The 19,823-nt window shown below is 34.4% G+C and overlaps 1 protein-coding gene across 15 annotated transcripts in view; it reads left to right on the top strand.

Moving 5' to 3' along the window:
* The window catches only part of Gphn (gephyrin), a 351,833-nt gene that overhangs the window by 207,104 nt on the left and 124,906 nt on the right, over positions 1-19,823 (top strand). The gene's annotated exons all lie outside the window — the stretch shown is intronic.

Here is a 19,823-nt window from a genome sequence, read left to right as displayed (position 1 = left end):
TTTCTATACTACTCTCTTGTCAAAATTACTTGGCTTCCAGTACTCATGTATTACACTGAAATAGCTAACACACAAATAGCTAACTTGATTGTTATTGCTACCTTCCTCATAATAATTTCTCTGAACCAGGTAATTTATTTTTAAGCTTGAATTGTCTAAAGAAAAAGATTCTACTTTGAACATACATGTATCTGTTACTGACACTGAAAATTTGAATTCAAGTAGTGAGAATCCCTTCCCATTATCCAAACACATAGGAAACCTTCCAGAATTGACCACTGAAGGGGAAATTGTGAGAAAAAGCAAATTATTCCATTCATGTGTATTTAAAATGAAAGATGCCTTCCCTCTTTAAAATCTTTTTAAAAATATACCCAGGTGGTGGGTGAGACATGCCTTTAATCCCAGCTTTCAGGAGGCAGAGACAAGTGGATCTTTTGAGTTCAAGGCCAGGCTGGTCTACAAAGCAAGATCCAGGGCAGCCAGTGCTACACAAAGAAACCCTATCTTGAAAACAAAAAATAGTAGAATTACTTATTTTCTCTGTTACTTGAGATTTAAGATTCTTATCGTACATGAGATTATATTAATTGTGAGAATCATGCTCTTTTAATAAAATATATAATATAAAATTAGACTTGTGTTCTTGTCTTCTTAGGGTTTGATTTTTCCCTTCCTGTTGTACTAAACAACAGCATACTTAATTTTCTCATTTCTGTAAAGTAAATTTCCAAAATATTACTAAAATGCTTTGACTATATCATGGGCTAAGATTGGATTCCAAAGAAGGAGCAAAGTTGAACAGATGTAAAGAAAAAAATTTAACTCTAAAGAAAAGAAAATGAATAGCATATGAGATTTAAGATGTCAGTTTTTATGCCATAGCATATTTATACATATTTACATAGTTCCTATAACTATTTTCAGACCAGTATTGTCAGTATAATTCTGATCACAAGAATATTATACATGATACAGTTCCTTTAAAAATGGCACTGTCTAAAAATAACAATTTATTTGTGCAGAAAAACTAATTAGCATCTTTTGATTGCAAATTTTAGAAAGTTTCAAAAGGTATAATGTGGCTAAATCCATATCCTAATAAAGTTGAATTTATTGGGGAATAAAGTACAGCAATCCTATTTAATTTTTACTTATTAAGTGATAATTGCCAATGACTTTTTTCCTTATAATTGACTTTATACAGATAGATAACTTTTCTCAGCCAAGAAAGAATTTCTTCATTATTCACAAACTTGGTTATATTAAAAACAAAGATAATTTAGATAACTCTTAAATAACTCACGGAACCTGTCATGAAAATTATACAAAGCGTTGAAACTCCCAACAAGAAAAATTACTGAACTACAAGGCCTTCTATATTCTTCATTTGACTTTTTCTTTGTCATTTTGGTGTTTTAAAGAGCAAATATACTTGAAACATAACAATGATGGCTTTAGCATAAACATGGTGGCCATGTATTGTGCCACTATCATCATCATAAATGAGGTTTCACCAAAAACTGGGGGAGTTTTAATTAAGATCTTCAATCTGTATAAAATACTCCTTGAAAGTAAATATTCATGTCAATATATATGGAAGATTTAGGCCCCCATTTATCTTAGAAATGATGTCCTTACTGGGGATCTTGGTTATTTACATCCGTGAAAATGAAAAAAAATACTTTCCTCTTTGAAAAATCATTATGGAAAAGTAATTACTAAAAGGCAAATTAATTATTTATGCTGTCAACAAGGACTTTTTGAAAACATAGGTGTGTATCATACCATCATTACATTTTTCACAGGCCCTTTTCTTAACACCACAGGCATGATTTCCAGTATAACAAATATATAACACATTTCTTTCTGCCACTTCATCTAGGCAATTCTCCATTTCTCATGAGAGGGTATAAGGAGGCTACCATTGACACCATCTCCAATCACAGCCCACAACATCCATCAGGGTCTAACTTTCTCTGTGACAGAGGTGTGCAGAAGGACTCTCTGGTTTGAATGTAGAACTGGATTTGGCGACTTGTGTATGCAGTGGCATTTGCTCTGTGACTTCAGCTCTTACAGGACTCTATGTGGGGTTGTGACATGTGGGTTCTCCTTAATTGTTATATGGTGTTTCTCACCTGTCATTTGTGATAGGGTTTCTCTGCTCTTCTCTGCCATCCTTCTGTCATCTCTCTGAAACATTTCTGTGTTAATATTCAATCCAATAAATTTAAGATAAAGTAGGGATCAAATATTCATGATAATCATCTGCACAAAAGGTATCTTCTGTGATTGTTTCCTTTAAAGCTGGTAGCTGTTTCATAAATGTTAATTAAACTTTTCAGGAATGTTTTCACGTGTCAATTTTTAAATGGAAACCTCTTTTAGGGTGACTGTGAACTGTAGTGTCTATTTTATATCAGAACTATGTAGGTAGCAGGGCCTTCCCTCGCTCAATATAATCATCTCCCTACAATGATATCATCTTCACTTTACCTCTATTTCTGAAGAAACAGTGTCTAACTCCTGATATGGCACTTGACTTTGAAGTTGTATAGACAACTATCTTATATGCCATTCATTAAGATTAAAATATTAAGTGTTGCTCAAAAGATCCTATCCCTGAGTTGTAAAGAACAAGGTAGTCCATAACCTCATGTGGCTAAAGCTGCTCGACAAATATGACTTCATGGCCCTTTTGTTTAAAGTAAATAAATAAAATATACCCCAAAAAAAGGAAGAACTCATTTCTAAATTTCTAACAGGTACTCAAAATTTTCAGCATTGTTTTTGTTGTTTTTCCATTTTTAAAAGATTACTTCAGAGCTGGAGAAATAGCCTGACAGTTAAGAGCACTTGCTACTCTTTCAGAGGACACAAGTTTGATTCTAAGCATTCATACTAGACTATTTAGACCACTTGTACCTCCAGCTCCAGTGAATCTGACTCCCTTTTCCAACACACACACCCTCTTCCAAACACACACGCGTGCATGCACACATACATACACATGCAAAAAATAATTTTTTAAAATATTGCTTTAGAGTTTCCTTATTTTAAACAAAAGTCAAATAAGTATTGTCTCCTGGTAGAAATGGTTTTCATTATGGTCTATTTAAGAAACAGTAATATACCAAGTGTGGTAGCTCACACCTTTAGTACCAGCGCTCAGAAGTCAAAGGGAAGTGAATCTCTGTGAGTTCAAGGCCACCCTAGTCTGTATACTGAATTCTAAGACAGCCAAAGCTGCACAGTAAGATGTTGTCTCAAAAAAAATAAAATAAAATGGTAATATATAATTGAAGTAAATATAATATGATTATATCACAACACACAACATCGAAAAAATAAACATAAATATTTAACTTATTTTGCTTTCATAGTCCACATTGAACTCTTTAAAACCCTCTTTAATGTGCCAGATTTGTCTATAGTAAAGCTGGTTTAGTTTGTTGGAAACTTAGTAGCTCATTACTTTCTTGTTGAGTAGACAAAGACTGAAATTTAATGATATGTCTATTTAATGCTTGACAACTTTCAGCTACTTAAATCCTAGCATGGTAGGTGTTCTTTGAATTCTAACATATGTCCCAGAAAACCAGTTATGATCTAAACAAAATTTGACAACATTTGAGAGCTTTTGCAAGCAAATTACAGTTAAATTACATACAAGTCATAAATTTTTGTAGAAGGTGCAAAAGACCATCATTCTTTAAATACTATATCATTTCCTGTAGAAAAATTGAATAACCATTCTATAAACACCACAGAACCAAGTAAGGAATATATACTAAAGTGGAGAGCCTCAAATTTTTCTACTCCATAAATATCTCACATGGAAAATCTTTTCTTTGGGTCTGGTGAGATGACTCAGTGTGTGAAAACATTTTCTGTACAAACCTTATAACCTAAGTTTGGTCTGCCAAACCCAAAGAGTGAGGGGAGTGAGGTCCTCTTACTACCAACTGTGGCACATGCATGTGCGCGTACGTGTGTGCGCACAAACACACACACACACACACACACACACACACGGGAGCACAGACACACCCACACACCCACACAATTATAATAAATAAGATATTTTTAGAAGAAAAATCATATAATTGGTTTTTATTTACCAATATGTTTTAATAAATGATTCTGTGGTACTCTGCTCTTTGATTCTTAAGTGTATTACTTTTATGTCATTTTTACCCAGTAGTAGTGAAACTGGACAAAGTATGATATGCTATGAAAGAATCTGATAAATAGACATGGTACTATAAAAGTTTATTTGGTTTTGTCTCATTGTTAATATTTTCCATCATTTTGATTCATATTCTTAAAACATACATAAAATGAGGAAAAGTCCTTTAGCTTTAAGCACTCACATTGGTTTGTAAATTGGATGGAGGAGATAGGTAACTTAAAATTAACTAAAGGAATTATCAATTAGTTGACTAAATCATTGTTTTCTTTTTCTTTTCTTACTCTAAACATAAATACTTTAAAGAAATTTTATCTCCCTTTTGAATTCTTGGAAGTAAATCGATATTTATTAATTATTAACTTATTAATTGTTTTCACCAAATAAGAAATGTATGTACTTCAAATAACCAGAAAACAAATATAGTGAAGAAATGTCTGACTTTTTGTTAAAATTTGATTCAGGACACTGGTAAGACAAGTAATATACTCAACATGTCTTGAGAGTCACTAAAGAATATTTGAGAAATCATGATGTACATCAACAGCTATATCAACTTTTCTGACATGAAGATTTTTCTCCTATTGTTCAGGGAGAATTTCAATTCATATAAAATCTACTATAGTATCTGAAACCTAGTAAGTACTAAATAACTGTAAATTTGTTTTTCTTCTCTAAAATAAATGGCTTAAGCCCTAAACATTCCTTAGCATGGCTCCTTTTTTTATGCCAGCTAATTTTCTGGAGCACTTCTTCAGTTACCTTCACTACTTTTTTGTTGTTGTTGTTGTTTGTTTTGGGTTGGGTTTTTTCCTAGACATTCTCTGTAGCTTTGGAGCCTGTTCTGGAACTAGCTCTTGTAGACCAGGCTGGTATCGAACTCACAGAGATCTGCCTGCCTCTGCCTCCCGAGTGTTCTTTGACCAAAAAAATCTACAAAGCATACCTGTTACCTTCCAGATAATTCTGTAGAATTCTTTCTCTCTTTATGAGCAGGATTTTAAAGACCTATACTGTAGCTAGGTAAAATAAATTGAGAAACAGGAAGATGCCTTTCACAGATCTTAATAGTAACCCTAGAAACTGGAAGGTTCTAAATATGGTTGAAGCTACCTTTAGCCTATGAGGGAGAGTGATACTATCAGAGATAATGTCTCTGCTCTTTTCAAACCCATGCTTTACCTATTTTATTTTTCTAATATTCTCTAGAACCAACTCTTTTCCATTTGAATAGGATATTGAACTATTCAGTTTTAATACTGAATATCATAGAAGAATCGTTTCAGTCCTGGGCAAACCAGAACAATCAGCAGTTCATTCCCTATTATTACTCCAGTAAAGGTGAACATTCTTATGTCTATGTTTCTTTCTTCTTGCTTTTTTGTATAATTTCTATTACTTGTCTGTCAGACATGCCTCTTCCACTTTATAGCTCAGGTATAGCTCAGTTTCTTCTTCTTCCACAGCCTCATCTAACAATTTCTGTTTGCCGTTTACTCAAGGGAATTTCACTTGTACTTAAAGTCTTACCCTATATTACTTTTTCTTCTACAAATCTGTTTTTTTCTCTATTCTGTACATCTTGATCTCCTAGACTGTCTTCACATGTGTCTACTGTGACAATATGTGACACTACTGAAAATTCAGAGCAGAAACTTGATAGTTATTTCTCCCATATGACTTATGAAAATCCAACAGATTTTGCCTCATTTTTTTTTTAATCTCAGGAACATGTACCTCATTCTTTAGAGCTCCTTTAGTGATGTATTTGGGTTTCTTGTCTGAATCCGTAGATTAGTCTCCATTCTAGCTCCCTTCCTATCATTGTCTGTTCTGGGGGAAAAAAAAGCCATCTTCACCTTGTTTGCCATAGTTAAGCATGTTAAATGTTGATGTAACTGTACCATTCCTCTTTAAAATCAGTCATAGCTTCCATGACGTCTAGAAAGTGCCCTATACCCACCTGATCAACCTTTCCTTTTATTATTCCTGTTCATAGACTAAACTTGCTTTCAACCATACCTAAAATTTCCCAGTTGAAAGGGGTACTAACATCTATCAATTGCTTCTTATTTTTCCTCCAAATAATGCCAAGTTATATTACCCTACTACATTATACATCCTTAAAAATGTGTTTATAGGAATATATTGAATCCTCCTATAGCTTTCAAAATGAATCATGAGCTAACAATTTCAGTTACTTTAAGCAAGACCCCTCTGCCCTCATCATTACCCCCCCCCCAAAAAAAAGGCCTGTTCAATCATTTCACGTCTAGGAAGTCTTTCCTGGTGATGTGCCCCATTCCAGTCATTTTTTTAACATATTCCCTAACTGTTTATACTGCTTTCATAATAGTACTTATGATGTGTGTTCACTTAGATTTCTTTATTGTGTTCTGAGCTGCTAGAGATCAAGGGTGACTCCTTTACGCTATACCTATTTTTAAATTTTAGATTGTTTTAGAAAAAACAGTAGATGTGGTTTGACGAATGTGACTTATTCCCTGACTTATTTGTAATGCTATACACTCCACTAACAAGTTATAAAAGTAGGTTAAGTAAAGGCATTGACTTAACTTTTTTAAAATTTTTATGATTTATTTATCTTTTATTTTATGTGTATTGGTGTGAAGGTGTCAGATCCCCTGGAACTGGATTTTCAGACAGTTGTGAGCTGCCATGTGGGTGCTGGGAATTGAACCTGGGTCCTCTAGAAGAGCAGTCAGTGCTCTTAACCACTGAGCCATTTCACCAGCCCCTTGACTTAACTTCTTTTGGGTTCTCTTTGGCATATAATAAACACTTAAGAAATATTATGTCTTTATCATGAGTTAAAGCAGTCTCAAATACCCTATTGTCTGTTAGTGTCAAATATCCTTAAGATTTATATACATTTTTAATTCACTATAGCATATGTTGATTTAGGTTGGTAGCATTCCCATTTGGGACGGGGGTAGCTGAAATAATAGCTGTAATTTTTTTTATCTTTCCAACCATAATTCTTTATTGACCTTGGATATTGTAGGTAGGGAATCTCAGAAATTGTAGAATTGGTCTTCCTACCCTAATGCAAACCAGCACTAGCAGGCAAGCAGGAGGAAGTTTGATTAATATATACATTTCTACTTACTGTGTTTAAGTTGCTTCTTTCAATTATTAAAAGAAGTAATTTGTGTAGATGTTTTCTTACATTCTTGGAAAGATGGTTCACTCTAGATTTGTAGAAGAAATTTTTAATCATTTCATACAATGAATTTCATAAAAGTGCCTTGAGGGCTTAATTCTCTTCCATAATTGAGAAGATACAGGAAAAAAGATTAAGTAGGTCCCTTAAACAGCATTTGTTGTATAAAGTCATGCCTTTTTTCGTTGGGAATTATCCTTACTGGCTTTTTCTTCAGTGAGCTAAGGTCAAAATTGCCTAAGTTTACATGTATTTAGAATTTGAGCATGAGAGTGACAGAGAGAGCACATGTTTTTTTCCAGGGTTTTAAAACTTTGCATCTATCTTTTTTGAATATATGTGGGGGAAAAACTATTTTAATTAGCTGCTTACCATATTATAAAAATGTTCATTATTTGGCATTTAATAACCTTGCTCATAGTTTTAAAGTAAACTTGCCAAAAATTAATTTGTCCTAGTTTTTAAAATCTTAATTGGGGCTAGAGCAAGAGCTTGGGCACAAGTACCTTAGCTTGTGTCCCTGGCCCCTGTGGAAAGCCAAACTCTGTGGTGTGGCATGTCTGTTATCAGAAAGCAGCAGAGACAAGGAGGCTAGTTTCCCAGTCTGCCTAGCAAACTCAATGAGGATTCAGAAAGAAACCTGACATCCACCTCTACCCTTCCGTGCACACATGCTAAGTTTTAATTTGGAGCTAAATTTGAATCCTAACCTGGGACTCAAAACTCCAGCCCTTACTAGCTCTGTTGTGTTAACTTCTCTGAAGCTATTATTTCTATTATTTCACACAGTGTAAAATAATATTCCATTTATTTTAAAAATTGTAAAATTTTAATGATAGAACTTTTTAATATGGTAGAAATTAAACAACTTAGGACTGGAGACTTAAGAGTGTCTACTGCTCTTAAAGAAAACCAAAGCTATATTCTCCAACCTACATTGGGTAGCTTATACCAGTCCAGCTCAGGGCATCCTGCACATCTGACCTCTACAGACACCTGTTCTCCCATGCTTATATCCACACACAGTTATGTGACTTATACATAGTTTTAAAAGTAAATACATCTTTTAAAAAACTGAAGAGCTGAATACATCTATGTATTAATTAATATTTAATTTAATCAATAATTAACTATTTTATCTATTTATAGTAAAGACATAAAGTTAAGTTTGTTTTAGCTCAAAATATTCATTCAGATTTGTTGCCTGATAATTTGCTACACGAAGAAGTGTTTTATATATAGTAACTAGAAATATATAGTAACTAGAAATTTTATGTATGTATATATATATATATATATATATATTAGAATCTGATTGAAAGATTAAGTGTTAGTCTGGAGATATATCTCAGTAAGTAAGTTCCAGCACTTATGTGGTGGGAAGATCAGAAGTATAAGGTCTTCCTTGCCCTGAGAGCAAACGAACTGTCTCTCTCTCTCTCTCTCTCTCTCTCTCTCTCTCTCTCTCTCTCTCTCTCTCTCTCTCTCTGTCTGTCTCCCAGCCCCCTCCTCCTTGCCCCTCCCTCCTCTCTGTTTTCCTCTCCCCCCCCATACTCTGAGTGTCCCTACCCCCATCCCCACTTCGGTCTCTCTGGTCTTTCTGTCTTCTGTCTCTGTCTCCACTTCCCTCTCTCCCTTACCCCCTCAGTTTATTTGAAAGACCAAGTGTTAACACTTTCCTTATCAACTTGACCTAACATGGTCAATATTTGTACCATCCCTTACTACTTTTCTCTAATCATTGTAAAGTAAATAAAATTAGATTATGTGAACATCTATTTACTTTCTTTTCATTCTTCCATTTAACTAGCTTATTTGTTTGGTTTTTATGTTATCCTTTTCCCAAAACTTTTTCTCAAATATACTGTTTAGGTTATTTATGTATACTTACTTCTTCCAAACAATTACTATTATGAATATATAGTATTATTTATTATCCTTATTATATTGCCTTTGAATTGCATTGTATGTGAGACTTTATGGGAGTCACCATAAATAAGGCAAGATAGATTCTCATGAAGATGATTTTTAAAATAGTACCAGATTTTGAGCTGCTTTTCAACAGTTTATATTATCCTTGGTGAGGAGAGATGATTATCATTGAAGTATATGTGTGAAAATGTCATGAATAAACTCTTGTTTTTAAGTTTTCATATAATGTTTTATTGATTCTTGGATAATTTCTTACAATGTATTTGGATCACATTCACCCCAACTCCTCCCAGATTCACCTCACACCACATCACCTACAACCAACTAGATGTCCCTCTTAATGCTCTTTAACTTTCATTGTTACATGTACACATACAAACTTATATTAATTATATATATACATATATAACATGCTGAGTACATTTAGTTTTGTTCATGTGTATATGTTCTAGGACTGACCTCTTGGTATTCGATAATAATTTAAGGGATTCATCCCCTGGAAGGTTGATTCTCCCTCTCTCAGCAATCATTAATTGACTATAGCTCATGATTTATGTAGCCTTGGAAGATTTTCCCTATCCTCAATGGCATGTCAGCTGGTATTGTTACTGAAATCTATTATTTTGTATAAATAATATATACTGTTTTTATTTTCTTAAGTTCATAGAACTCTTAGGAAGTTGGAATTCCCTCATAGTTTATCTGAATCAAGAGTTAAACAGACATATGGATTGAGGTAGGAACTGGTTTGCTACTTGTTACACTATTTTGGGGGAAATGTGTTTTAACTTCTAGTAGAATCCAGCCTTCTCAAGTTTTAAATGGTAATAAGATGAATTTTTACTCTTACAGCTCCTTCTTTTTTATAATACACATTTTAGAAGGTAAAGAGAGAAGAAAACAAAATATGAAATGAGGATTTCTACCATCATAACAAACTTAATTTTTGTTAGATGAAATATAAACTGGATTGAGTTTATGCCTACGGTTAATAAACTGTATAGTATGGCATTATAGATTTTTTTTCATAGTACATGCTTGTTTTTTAATCTTTATGTATTCTTTTATCAATTGCTAGTTATTAAATAACTAATATCACTAGTACCTTGTAAACAAGCCTTAAGTCGTGGAGACAACTTAGAAAAGTACAACAAATACATGACCAACTTGAAGAAGTACTGATTTCAGCCAGACCTGAATGCATGTAGTCATCATAGTTTCCACCACTGTCTTTGTCTTTGCCCCAATTTATCCATCTTTAAAATAGAAATGAACAAACTTGTAAGTTATACAGAAGTTTTGTTCTCATGAAATCACTGAAAGTAGAAGGGATTCATGCAAAAGCCAATTTATTATTCATATGGTAAGCAGGAATTTTTATTTCCGAGATAGGGTTTCTATGTGCAACAGCCCTAGCTGTCCTGGAATTATCTCTGCAAACCAGGCTGACCTCAAACTCACAGAGATCCACCTGCCTCTGCGTCCCGAGTGCTGGAATTAAAGGCATGTATCACCACTACCCAGCTATGAGAAGGACATTTAATTTTGTTAAAACATTATGGTATAATTTCAAAGAGTTGGATCATGATTTTCATCTTACAGAATTTATATCCTACAAAATAAAAAATAAAAATTCACCAGACGACCAGATGTACATAAAATAATAGTGATAGAAGGAATTCTTTCCCCAACCCAAAAACTTCTTTAAGTGTCTTTAAACAAACTGACAGCAGAAAGATTAACAGAAACAACATAGATATTTATTAACATTCACAGGAGTATACAAATATGGAAGACAGCCAATGTCTGAAACTTACACATTCTTCATAGGGGTAATGGGAGAAGGAGACTAGAGATAATTTTTGACAATAGTAAATAATTTAGTAAAGAGGAATGTCTTCACCAGAAGCTAAGTAACAAGTCTTCAACAAGGTTCTCTGGGCCCTTAGGGAAGTAGCACAATTTGGAAAGTGAGAGAGTCTGCACAATAATAACAAAGGTTGTTTTATACAAAGTGTCTGTCTTGTTCCTCTTCAGATGGTTCACTTACTGTAAGTACCTGGAGAGCTTTTAGTCTTCTTTCCTATGAGTTAATTCCCCTTAGTTGCTGAGGGTTTTCCGGGGGGGGGGGGGGGGGGGGGTCCAAAATACTTCTGTGTTTTTGAAAACCTCCTTTCAGTCTGGTGTGGAATTTAGAGTCAAAGCTCTGCCCCATATTCAGGATCGCAAATGAGAGGTTTAGAAAAACCTTGATTCTAAGGAGCATTTAAAGTATGCCAGTTTCATTTCAATCCAAATATGTAGCATGGCTACGTGTCAAATTTTCATGTATTATTCTTTTTTCTTTCAGAGTGAGGTTGGATATTTATTTAGTGGGTTATGGAAGCAAAGAAGAAAGGGGAGACGGGAAGAGCAGAGAGAGGGCAGGGGGGGAGGGAGGGAGGAGGGGAAGGGGAGAAGTGGGGGAAAAGGGAGAGAGGCAGAAGCTGCCTCTTCAGGAGAGAGGTGGAAAAGAAAGGAGCTCAGACTGGAAACAGGAGGAAGATCCATCTGCCTCTGGGGTAGATGGGGGAGGGAGTGGGTGGAGCTTGTCTCTTAAAGGGACAGGACAGGCCATTACATTTCCTCATGTATTATTCTTAAGCTCATACAAAAAAACATGTTTTAAGCTTAAAAGTCTAATTGATTTTGATATCATAAGTGAATGTTAAACTTGAAATTGATTATGACTTTACATGGTTGTTTATGCCTTGAGTTGTGCAAAGGCCATGATAAATCAGACGTATTTATTAATTATTTTTTCTGCAGTGTAGATATTGTCCTATTTATATGTAGAGAATATTATAAAAAATAAATACAGATCCAGGTGTGATGGCACGCATCTTTAATCCCATTACTTGGAGGCAGAGGCAGGTAAAACTCTGAGTTTGAAGCCAGCCTGGTCTACAGAGTAAGTTCCAGGATAGCCAGGGTCACACAGAGAAACTCTGTCAAAACAAAATCAAATATGGAATTCCACTTAAGAATTTTCTAAATTATTGTCATTTTAAAAAGCCATAATCTAAAATTTAAGGTTATTTTTGAGTTAGAGTCAAAAAAATTAAAACACGGGGGTGAAGATATGGCTCGCGTTAGCAGTGCTTGCTGCTGCTATTCCAGAGGACCTGAGTTTGGTTCCCAGCAGCCATATTATACAACTCCCAACCACTGGTAACTTCAGCTCCAGGGGATCCAATGCTTCTGACTGATAGGAACCTGCACTAGCATGCACATACTCATACATAAATATACATAATTAAAAATAAATTTATATGTTTTAATTTCTGTAAAAAACTTAACCATTTGTGGATCTTGGCTTGATAAAATAGTTGTGAGGGATTATTTTAAAAATTCATCAAAATACTGTTCATCCCCAAAAAACATTTGCTAAATACAAATTTTCATGGAGCAGATTAAGGTTTTTGGCCTAATATGTAACTTAACATTTCTCGGGTACTTCTTTATGGCACATATTTCTATTTAGTACAGTATCTAGATAGTATAGTATTTAGATAATATCTATTTTCCATAGTTGTTAGTAAGGCTTATTTAATTAATTTTTAAAATATAGACAGCTTTGAATACAGATAAAGGTAAAGCATGTTACTACTCTTTAAAACAAAAGAAAATGCAGTTCTTTACCCTTTATAATCTTTCTTCAGTTTTGCTTAATTACTATTTAATACATTTGACTTGCCTAAGAGACCCTAAAGAAAGTGGAAATGAGTCCAGTGAACATCCAGGTCATAATTATCTGCATATTCATGGGTAATATAGTTTTTGACAATGAATTTTGTCTTTTTGTAAGTCCACACATTTGAATCTAAGTACATAATTATGAGTCCTTTGGGTACCGTTTTAACCATGCTGAATCTTTCCTTAGCCTCTTCTGTTAACCTAACAAATGGCTTACTGTCTTTTACAACTGTGCCTTTCGCCTCTGTGGATTAATCTTAAGTAGTATAGTCTTAATATTCCTAAGTATACTTTACCAGTTTTTCAAGATGTGCTCTTATCTACTTGAGGAAAGACTTTCAATTTTTATTTCACTTTAATAATAAAAATAGAAAAATAAGATGTTTTTCCGTGTCATAATCTGTCCTTAGAAATAAACTAAGGAAGAAATAAATATAATTTATGATAATGTCTCAAACATTAACTTTCAAAAACTCTAACATAGTTACGTGTATATGATGCCAAAATAATTTTGGATGTGCTTTTATCATTGTGCTGATTTCTCAGCCTAGATAATTTGGTGAATCAGACTCTCATTACTTTTCAATGGTATATAAGTAACTATGAATTGATCAATAAATTAAAACCATATACATTCTTTGAGGTATCATTTATGAATATGAATTTTAAACTATATTAATAATCATTAGAGAAAGCAAAAGGTTATTTAGCATGGTAAGAGATATATGAAATTATTATAATGCATAAATTGTTGGATTTAAATTATAGCTGAGAAGAATATATAAATACACACACACACACAACTTGGAGGAGACAGAAAATACTATATGCTGGCATCGGGTGTTTTGCATTTCAAGGGGAAAATAAAAATGAAAAAGAGGAAGGAAGGAATGTGTTGTAAAGAGAAAAAAGAAGGGATATAGAATGGAAATATTAAAGGAGGGAGACTAGTTGTAGCTTTTGTTCCTTTTACTGCTTCAGTACTTGAATAGGTCTCTTGTTCTAACTCCCATTACACAGTTAAAAAGCAGAAACAATAATTTCTGGATCAGAGTGAAATTTTAAAAAACCTTAATGGCATTCATAGACTGACACGCCATAAAACACTGAATAGAATCCAAAGTCATATGAACTGCTTAGAGCCTAGTTTTCAATAATATCAATAATCTTCCTCATTCTATCTCTGTATCTCTCTCAGGATAAGGAAAGGACTATTTCTGATATTTTTCTATGCTGTTCTGCATTTAGTGTTGCCTAGAGTCATACAAAGCCAGCTTACTATTTTTTTTTCTCTCTCTCTCTTTGGCAACTCACTACTAACAACAGTTAAGCCCAATTTTTTTTTTTTGACTACAATGTCTCAGGGCTCTTACTGAGAAGTATAACTTGAATAAAGCATGGTTCTTGGGAGATGTTTCTATGTACACATGAACTAAAAGAAAGGAACACTATTGTGATCCAGCCCCTTTAACTCTGTACTGAACTGCATTATGAGTTTCTATGATGCTTGACAAAAAAGGAAATTTTCAAATAAAAGCAGTACAAATAATCCAAAGTTAGATGCTACTGCTTTGTGAGAATAGTCATTCCCTCAAATCATGTATTTTTGCTAAAGAGTGGGAAAGACAAAAGGAGATGCTAGTGAGACCTGCAAGTAATTATTTAAGGAAATGTTGGGTAAGTTATTGTTTATATACTGAATTACATATTTTATTGAAGTCATTTGAGTCAAACTAAGACTGATTTTAGTAGCATTTGGATAATATTTCACAGCAATATCATCCAACTTAAAATACATCAACCATATAACTCTGTACCCATGACAGTTTTAAAGTAGTCAGTAAACCTCATAATTGCCCGCAATACTGTAAACATTTATTAGGAGTCTTCTTTTATGGTCAAATGATTAACATCCTTTAGAGCTCTAGTGAGCATTCATCTTAATTCATATATATATATATATATATATATATATATATATATATATATATATTTACTAGAAAATAGACCAAATTTCTTTTTTTTCAGGTAGAGAGAAAAAAATCTTTCCTTTTTATTTGCACTTTCTCATTAATTTTATTTTTTAAAACATGGGAATCAAGAATGTAATTGGAGAACTAATTTTTATATTCCTGAATCATTTTCTAGACTGTGAGTTACTAAGCTTTTCTTAATTTTACTAAAAGAAAAAAATGTTGTAAAGAAAATCAAATTAAGTATAGTAACTGAACCATATAACTTTCAGCTTCCCCAATCTTTGATGAAGCAAACAAAACTTTTTTTTTTAATTTTTTTCCTTATTTATTTATTTAAAGAATTTTCACTTCCTCCCCTCCTCCTGCTCCTCCCACTCCCTCTCCTCCTCCCTCACCATTCCCAAGAGCAGTCAGGGTTTCCTGCCCTGAGGGAAATCCAAGTTCCTCCCCCCTCCCTCCAGGTCCAGGAAGGTGAGCATCCAAACAGACCAGGAACCCAAAAAGCCAGTTCATGCAGACAAAACAAGACCCAGTGCCATTGTCAATGGCTTCTCAGTCAGCCCCCATGTCAACCACATTCATAGAATCCGGTTTGATCTCATGCTCCTTCAGTCCCAGTCCAGCTGACCTTGGTGAGCTCTCCTCAGATCAGTCCCCTTGTATCAGAAGGTGAACGCACCCTTCGCGGTCCTGACTTCCTTTTTCATGTTCTCCTTCCTTCTCCTCTTCATTTGGACCTTGGGGGCTCAGTCCAGTGTTCCACTGTGGGTCTCCATCTCTATCTCCATCCATCGTCGGATGAAGGTTCCCGCTGGTTCTGCTTTCCTTGCTCACGATCTCCCTCCCTCTGCTTCTCATTTGGACCTAGGGGGTTAAGTCCAGTGTTCCAATATGTGTCTCTGTCTGTATCTCCGTCCTTCGCCATATGAAGGTTCTGTGGTGACATGCAAAATATTCATCAGTATGGTTATGGGCCAAGGCCGGTTCAGGCACCCTCCCCTCTGCTGCCCAGGGAACAATCTGGGGACCTCTCCTTGGGGCTAGGAACCCCTCCAGAATCAAGTCTCTTGCAAACCCTAAAATGGCTCCCTTAGTTGAGATATAAACTTCCCTGCTCCCATAACCATCCTTCCTCCCTCCCACCTCCCATTTCCCCAAGCCATCCCCAATCCTCCCCCTCTCCCTAACCATCTCCCCTTACTTCCACCCCCCCAGCCCCCGTGCACCCAAGGCAAACAAAACTTTTAAAGAGTAGAAGGTTGCAGTCATTTCTACATCCTTGATTATTTTCTTTTCCAAAACCTAACCAAATTATCAGTTTAAATCAATGTTTTAAAAGTTCAAGATACATAGACAAACTAAAATAATCTGAGATTATTTATTCAGTTATTGCTACCATTGAACAGGGGTCTTTATAGCTATGAGCTAAATGCATTGGCATTGTGTTTGTTCTTAGAATAAAGACTATATAAAGGTATTTAGATGATGCCAAATTCTGTTAGAAAAATATAAGCTGAAAGGTTTATTGAAAGTAGCAGTCTATTTAAATGTTCTTTCATTGGCCTCCTCAAATGCTTCAAATACATGATATAAAACATGACAAAAAGACATGTGCTAATCATCCAGATTTCTTCAATACTGGGGTAGAACTCATAACCTTTTGCATGCTTGGCTCTACAACTGAGCTTGACATCTACCCTTATATCCTTTTTATCAGAAATTTCTTCTTTTATCTTTCTGAAATACCAAATATTTTCCAAAAGACATGTTTAATCTCATATTGCTGGAACCTTGAAGTCTTAACACCTGTGCCTCTCTGTCTCCAATCTTTGGTCATCTGACCAATTACAAGTCTTATTTGTAAACAGTCCTAGGCAGAATGATCTGAGAAGTATAGTTCTGGTGCCTCAACTTCGGTAGTTGGCATACTGTATCATAGCTATCATCATCATTATCCCAGTTATTATCATCAAAACAATACATATTTATCCTTTGCTAAGTTTCAGGGATAGCGCCAACTCTTGTGCTTCAGTTAGTTTGTTTAACTCTCAAAATAAGCTCATTAGATGGCAACTCAAGACATTCCTTGATCCTTACATGACACTTGGAGCTCCCTCTGCCTTATTAGTTCTTTCCCTAGATACTCATTTGTCTGCCTCATCTCTAAAGTGATGTTTATTCAGAACGCATCTTTGTCCACTGTCTTACTCAGTGTTGTATTTTTGTAAAGAGACTCCATGACCATGGCAACTCTTACAAAGGAAAAGATTTAATTGGAGCTGACTTACAGTTTCAGAAGTTTAGTTCAGTATCATGAGGAGAAGCATGGTTGCATGCACAAAGACATGGTGCTAGAGAGGTAGCTTAGAGTTCTGTATCCACACTGGCAGGTAGCAGGGGAGAGAGAAACTCGGGGCCTGGCTTGGGCCTCTGAACCCCAAAACCCACCCCCAGTGGCACACTTCCTCCAAGAAAGCCACATCTGCTCCAACAAACCCCTACCCTGATAATGTCACTCCCATGTGACTAAGCATTCAAATATATGAGCCTACATTGCCTAAAGTGCTCTTATTCTCTGCTCTTATAAGTTCCAGCACAGTAAGGTCTTTTTAGGTCTTAGTCATGTTTTATTCCCTGCCAAAAACTGTTGTTCAATAAGTGAATACTATATTATCCATGTGAATTAGTGCTTTAGCGTTCTAACTTAGAGCTATGGCTGATCAGAAAAGCATCTTTCTTTGGACCTACAGAATACACTAAGGTAAAATTCACTCACATCTAAAATAATCTAATCTTGTTCATCCTGAGACTGAGTTATAAACATGAACTCTCACAAGCATAAGAGGACAACCAGCAGTGTAGATGAAGTAAACTCTAATTTTGCAAGATAATGAATGGAAGTGTGCTAAAACAGCTCAAACTACACACAAACCTATATTTAACAATACTGCAGAAAAAGGAATGTCCCTTTTCTTACTTACCAGTTAGTTTTTCTTTTTCTAATATAAGGTGTGTAAAGTGAAGCGTTACCCAAAAGTGTAATGTCTGGACTATGCCAAACATTTGTTTTTCTCATAGCAAATGCTATATTCATTTTCATTCTGACTTTCCTTTGACTGTATCTTATTAAGCTACAGTTAATTATTCAAAGTGAATTTTCAAAGAATTTGAATAAAATAGAAAACTACATAAAATATGGCGAGGGTGGGAGAAATAGTCTTTCTGTTTCTTTGGTGGGAAGAGCTCACCAATTTGTTCTCCAATACCAAATGGTCAACCCTTGAAAATACACATACACATTGTTCAGACTGAGCAGGTTGTACTTGAGATTTCAGAAGTGTGTATGTATGTATACATATTTACATGCATATATTTATCAGTAATTAATAAAAGAAGTGGTCATAAAAAAGAGAGCAAGGACAAATATCTGGTAGAATTTGGAGGGAGGAAAAGAAAGGGGAAATTATGTCATTACAGTCTCAGAATAAATAATTTTATAAAAATGAAAAATAAGTGTGTTGTGGTTTGAAGGGATGTAATTCAGTGGTAGACTGACTGTTTAGCATTCACAAATCCCAAAGCCCAATCCCAAGCAACACATATATATGAGTAGTGTTATATAGTAAGTCTTTAAAATTGTGTTTTAAATTAAAACTTTAATGTGTTTTTATAAAGTCATTCCATTTACAAACATTAGAAACTATTTTTAATATTGCCAAAAATGCAACCATTTAAAGTAAATATAAAAGGAACTGCATGCAGTCTTAGAAAACAAAGATATACAAGAAGAGACAAATTCTCAAACTAGAATTCAGTAATAAATATAAATGTTCTGATGCCTTAAAAATATCAGATAAAATTATGAAACAGTTCAAGAGCAGACAACAAAAAATTCTGGCTGTTGTATCTAGAGCACCATCTGTGGTACTTGTCCTTTCCTCTTCTCAACTATTACACAACACTAAGTTCTGGTAGAAAAGTAATACAAATAATCCTAACTTACAGAAATGGAAGTTGTGTACACAGGTGAATTCTTCTTTATTATTGATCTGTCTGTAAATTTAGTTCTAACATCCCTGGTGGTACACCTATGTGTGTGTACCATTGTAGAATTACATGCATAATGTATGTGTAATTCTCTTCTAAACCAGTTTGGGAATCTTACAGGCTCTCACGTTAATACTTTAGATAAAATCTTAGGTACATGTTCATTTTATGTTTGAGTCATGGGTTTACCCGTTTTTGAAATATTAACTTTAGATGTAGTTTTCTCTTGTCTATGCAGTAGAGGTGTAGTATGAACAACAGTTGGTTTTCTCCATTTGATTTGTTTGATTTAGCCCAGACACCCAAAGCTTGTGCATTCAAAGAAACTGAAAATGACACGTGTAGTATAAATAAGCCTTTTTATAATAACACAAAGACATTGGTTAATTTTTTACTCTGTGTGATCCTAGAAGTTGTGCTTAACAATGCAGAATGAAGCACTCATGGCTACAATACGAGAATTTAAGGATGTGGTATAGACTTTGTTTTGTATTTGTACATTCTTCATGTGCCTGTTATATGTCAGTCAGGCATTTTGAAATAACAGGCACACTTGCACTGAAATCTAGCAACTGTTAGTTTAGAAAGGTAAGCAATTTAGCCATGTACTTTCATGGTATATTAATTATTTTATGAATGAAAAGTTAAATGACAGAGTACTTAAAAATGAAAAGTATATCAAATCTAAACAGAAACTGAGTATCTTTAAATTCATATTGAAAGAAAGCATGTATGGCTTTCTTCCAGAGGTGCCAGA

This window comes from Myodes glareolus, chromosome 11 (assembly GCF_982192425.1).
Source record: "Myodes glareolus chromosome 11, mMyoGla1.1, whole genome shotgun sequence".
Classification (NCBI taxonomy): Eukaryota; Metazoa; Chordata; class Mammalia; order Rodentia; family Cricetidae; genus Myodes; species Myodes glareolus.
This window is presented reverse-complemented; position numbering and strand designations above follow the sequence as displayed.